Source organism: Mercurialis annua, linkage group LG2 (genome assembly GCF_937616625.2).
Source record: "Mercurialis annua linkage group LG2, ddMerAnnu1.2, whole genome shotgun sequence".
In the NCBI taxonomy this organism is placed as follows: domain Eukaryota; kingdom Viridiplantae; phylum Streptophyta; class Magnoliopsida; order Malpighiales; family Euphorbiaceae; genus Mercurialis; species Mercurialis annua.
In genome coordinates, this window is record NC_065571.1 from 33,757,400 (window position 1) to 33,763,259 (window position 5,860).

The following is a 5,860-nucleotide window of genomic DNA, read 5'->3' on the forward strand; positions in this document are numbered from 1 at the left end:
AAATAGCCAGCTAGTCAGTCGAATAGTCGCTCATAGATGTTCACTCTTTATCAAAGACAGATCGTAGTCTAAGTTCATTAATACATTATACATACAAAGTGAATGGGTAAACATCTTTCATGACTGACCCATGGAAATGGATGGAACCAATCGATCAGTGAGCTAAAGGTATAGGGAGAAAATAAAAGAGAAGTTCCATGTCATTCTATTCCTTCTCCTTGCGAGCTCCCCGGGTAATCTTTTTGGTATCAGTAGATGTTAGGAAATGAAAAAAAGGCAGGTAACAGGTTAGTTTACAGCTATTTTGTTTTAGCTAGCTTATGAAAGTGCATATAGAAAGCTTGTTACACCAGTGGTTGATGTTTTTTCTAAACCCACCCATTTCTACAGCCTTACCTCGCCCATCTAGGTCTTCTACTTATGATCCAGTTACTGTTGGAGTTGCGCTTCTTTGGGGTCCGTCTATTGAGTTCCCGGGGGTACAGGCGAGATAGTTTCCTTTAAGCCAATGGTTATGGCTTTTTTATTTTGTGAATATCTCGTTAGTGCTCTATTGGATGGAGGAGTCTCGAAAAAACTATTGCCTCCGAGCTCTCAAAAGCTGCTTATCATAAATAAGCTAAAGCATAGATATCAGGGTAAAGGGAAAAAAACGTCGATCTTACCTCCGCTGCTTGCTTGTGCGCAGATCGACTCACAAGAAATGCAACTAGCTTGCCAACTAACTGTTTATGTTTGAGCTTGTTGGCTTGCTCTTGCTTCATTATTATTTAGACATTACCTGAATTTACTTACTTGGTAGCCTATGTGAGTATCCGGATGGATATAGACTGATCTTTTTCTACATACATCTAGCCTCACCCCCAGATATATACATACTTTTCCTCCTTTCTCTTAAAATTGAACTACCCGAATCTTAACTCTTCTCTTTCTTATTTATTATTACTACTATCACTTTATAAACTGGTCTGGCTTATAAAACAGTAACGTTTTTGGGTCGTACACCTGGAAGAAAAAGGTTCATCGTACAATTTCGGCGATTATAAAAATAAAGGAGTATATCCCTCTTCCTTAGTTTCTTTCCACTTCCGTCGTTCAGGAACAAACACTTCACCTAATTCTTTTGAATCCCGGCCCAATTTTCCCCCACTAAAAAATTACGTTACAACCATTGAACAAACTTGGTTGGCGAACATGGTTTATGCGCCGCTAATGTAGCGGCTTGTCGAGCATTTGACAAACTCACACCATCCCTTTCAAATGGAATTTGTCCCGTGGACACACGACCAATCCAACCCGTAGGATTTCCTTTCCCTCTTCCCATTCTTACTTCTGTAGGTCTCCCGGTAATAGGGAGATCTGCGAGAACTCTTACCCATATCTTACCATTTCTTCAGAATTGTCCGCTCATAACACGATGGAATTGTCTATTATAGCCCGACGCGCTTCTTCAATGGCTCGATATGAAAGATGACCTGCTTTGCAACTTTTAGTACCATATCTTCCAAAACCAAGTTGTGTACCGTCCAGTTTGCAACCTCTACTACATCTGCCTTTACAATATTTACTAAATTTTGTACGTTTCAGATATAGGATGTCCCACCTTTTTTTTACTATATGAAATCCACACTTTGACACCTGAGATTCCATAAGGATTAGATACTTCCGCAAGAGCATAATCTATTTTCTGGTTAAATACATTACGATATGTTTTTCCATACTTTCCGCATTCAGTTCTAACTATTTCTGCGCCTTCAAATCGACCTGAACAACATATACGGATCCCCTCCACTCCTTTTTTTCATTACTAATGGAATATCCTTAACTATTTTACTAAAAATGGAATGAAATGTACTTGTTTTGTTCCTCAGTTGAAAACAGATGTCTTGAGCAATCGGAAAAGCACTTTGATAAACAGATTTCATCTTGATCAACTCAATTAAGGTATTAGTGTTTGTTCTATTAGACAACAAAGATCACATTTTTTTTATTTCGTTCAAATAAGACTTGTACCCGTATGGAATTCTTCTGTTTCTCAGTATGATCTCTATCATCATCTCTATTCCCTTTATCAATTCTCCTATCCCACCTAGGTTTATGAATTTCTCCATCAATTCCATTACCTTATCCATTCCCATGAGGTTCCAATATTTGATCCTTAATTGACCTAGGAGTTGTTCCCGGGCATCCTAAAAAAAAGGTTCTTATACACCCCAACCCCATCCCTTGGAAAGAAAAAGGTAGCACCGAAGAAAGGAAAAAGCGAGATGGTGGTTTTTATTGTTCCCGCAAAGCGAAGATCATTCCTTTGGCGAATAAAGTGAGTCAACCTCTTTTTGGCTTCGGACAAACAATAATTTTCGCTGGTCGAGCTTTCTACAAAAAAAAACGATGCGAGAACATATTCTCTAATCAAAGTTTCTTCGCTGTGTATTCGTTCCCCCCATCGTAGATGGTTCAGCCAGGCCCGGTGCCACGAAATGATTGAGAACTACGACGGGGTCGAAATGCATTTCGTTCTTTGTATTCAATAAATATTGAATTACCGAAAAATGCAAGGAGAGGCACACTACAGGATGGGTCCTTTTAAGTAGATGACTCGTCGGGCCGTCGGAGCGGGACTTCTTTTGGAAAAAGAACTTGAATAACTTCGTTTTTTCGGAAGGAGTCGTCATTTTCTATCAAAAAGGCTATGTCATTTACAACCCCTGCGTATTTCAGATGCTTGAAGGCCCTGCTGACCCGAAGTTTTTTGTAAAGATTCTTCTTTATCGATGGTGATCGGTCATGGTATCCATAGCGTTGCTTCTTTTTCGGCCAAATCATAATTTTGTTTTACTTCTTCCGGTCGTCGTGCCTAATCGACTCGACTCTTTTCCCTGCCCCCCTTCCAAATCTCTCCTCTCTTTTCAGTCTAGTGACTACGTACTTTTAAGTCGGGCGTATTCTATAACCTTTAACTTCGTTATGTTCTTCTTCTGTATTGTCGCTTGAATGAAGACACCTGATCGGCCTGACTTTCCCGAATGTCCACCACCGGCCCTTCTCCTTTTTGGGTCTGGTTTTTTTGCGTCGTTTCAGTCGTCGTGGTCGACGGGAAAGAAATAAATTAATGAATGTTCTTTTGGGAAAATGTAGAATAATACATCTACCGAGACGAAAGTCAAAGGCGAGTCTCGTAGGTGGACGTATGGAACCGAAAAAAGATCTCAGATTGGCATCTTGATACACTGATTTACCATAATAAGAAATAGAGTAAATGGTGATTTCGCTATGGAAAGAGCCGCTTCTTTCTTGCTTAATAGGGCAGGCTTCCATTCAGCAGCGCAGACTAAAAGTGCTCTCCGAACCCTGCTGGATAGTCACCCATCACACGGCTCTCACTCAAACCCAACCTGTGGTGCATCCCGGGGGACAAAGTAAAAGCGCTCGATCCTTTGCCCCATACTTTAAAATGCTCCTCCCCGCCGATCAAGCAGCAACGCTGCTCGTGGTAGGCTTATCTTGCCACGACCCAAATTATTGAGCCGAGACCGGCGCTAGGGAACGGGAGTGGTAGCTCCAGAACCCGTAGAAAGCCTAAAATCACTACAAATGTTTCGCGATTAAAAACATATTATAGTATATAAAACGTTTCCAGAAAGCTTTAATTACAAAAATAACAATCCCGTATTCATCTTCTGAAAATGGATCCAAAACAATTCTTAGAAACCAGGGTCTTACCGAGCGATATCCTATATCCAGCAACGCCCCATTTCAAGCCACAATCATAGCCAATTCCTCTCAAGGCAATTGGTACTAAATTCAAACAGATAAAACATCTTTTCTTAGTAAATTTCTTTTATAAATCATGTTAGAATTTACTATACAAAATACCGTTTAAAATCAAATCATAAACCTTAGTTTGACACCTACTGAATACTGCAGCTTATAAAGACTCGTGCTTTGTGTAAGCCCAAAGGCTGCTGACACAAAGGAGATGGTCTGTCTGATCCGACTCCAATGACCTGAAAGAAAACACTGTGAGGGAGTCACTATTTTGGGAAATACTGAGTGAGCTTGCAAGTCACTAACGGTATTGTAAAACGTAACATCGCATCAAAATCAAATAATAATATGAAAATACATATAAGCAAGTACTTGATCCATTCGAAACTAATATCCTAAAATGTGACACAACTTATGAATATTCAACTCATACTGATCCAAATGGTCCGACCCGGGAGTGTTCACACTCTACCACGTCAATCGCGACCAATCTCTTAATCCCAAAGTGCGAGTCCAACTCACTAGATACGGGGACTCCAGGTTACACCGTAATCGAGTGCTAACTCGTATTAAATTCACTATCCAACTTCAAAATTCGTATTCATATTCATATCATGTTCATTTTCATATCATATTCATACCATGTCTCATATGCAAACACACTAGACTGACTCGATACTGGTGATCACACAGCCTATTGACACCCAATAGGTAGCTAGTTTCTTCGGATCGCATACTAGTCTAAGTTCAAAAACAATCATTCAAATTATAAAATCATATAAATGCGATGTATAAATTCATAATATATGAAAATAACTTTATAAATAATAAACGAAAGTAAATTGCAACTCACAAAACTCGCTATCCCAGAATTGCATTATCGTTAATTCATCATGCAGGTTTCGTGCGTCATATGATCTCGTAGCTATTCCAGCTCGTCGGCCTGGTGGCTCGTCGATACATCTGTTTCCTATTCAAATTACTCGTACGTTTCATTCATAAACGTAAACTTAATACTAAAACCCTAAGCTATAAACTTAGGTTAGTACGATCGTATCCGAAATACGACTCCTAACTTTGATCGCGTTCTAATACTTAATCGAGATACTTGTTATATCTCTTGTTCATTGATTTTTAATCATAAGTTTCTTATTTCCCGAAACCCTAATCGAACACGTCATGTTCGATATCCAAATTTCTCATTTTCGGGGTCCATATTTCCTTTTCAATGTCCGGCACTTTAAGAGTCGGAAACTAGGTCTTAATAGGGCCAAAAAGCCAAAAGGTAGGTTTGTGGGTTATGCAAGCGCACGAGAGGTTGTGTGCGTTCGCACAACCTGGTGTGCGCTCGCACAACCTGTTGTGCCGTACTGTGCTTGCGCACAGTACGGCCGTGCTTTCGCACGCCGCTTCTGAGACGCTCCCAACATGCTTAAAGTCGATTCTCTCATACCCCTATCTAATTTCAACAAAAACTCAACTCCAAATTCATCAAAACGACAATCGAAATGCGATTACAATTCGTATAATTTGTTTAAAACTAAAACAGCCCTTTAACCTTAATTTCAACAACTAAAACGAAAATATTACCTTCATTTGGAGCTTTAATAGGGTAGATGATTGAATTCTGAACAAATCGATATAAAGAACGCGCGATTTGGACGAAAAAAGGCGAAACCGCGGCGAATCGAAATCGATCGTCAAATTTCTCCTTCACTTTAACTCTTATTCTCATTCTCTCGATCATTCTTCTCTTCTAAACATATATATATACTTTGACTAATTTGCCAATTCAATCCTTCATTTCCTTAACTTAAACCATTTCTCTTTCAAACTTTCTAATTTAAACAAATGGTTAATTATTCATTTGAACTCAATTACTTACGTATTATTTATATCCAAATAAACAATACTAACCCAAGATTATTATTTTCCGTTAATGATCTTCCAATTACTATTCTCGAGACTTCATTTGCTAATTTACACTTTAGTCTTTAAACTTTTCAAAAATTGCAATTTAGCCTAAAATGCATCCGCGTCCAAACTTTAAAAGGTGATTGACCCGCAACTTTTACCACAAATACTATAAAAA

General features: G+C 38.9%; 1 pseudogene; it reads right to left on the reverse strand.

Annotated features, from left to right (window-relative positions):
* Nucleotides 1-1,162: 1,162 nt before the first annotated feature.
* On the reverse strand, nt 1,163-3,318 carry LOC126668438 (ribosomal protein S3, mitochondrial-like; annotated as a pseudogene).
* Between the last annotated feature and the right edge of the window lie 2,542 nt (nt 3,319-5,860).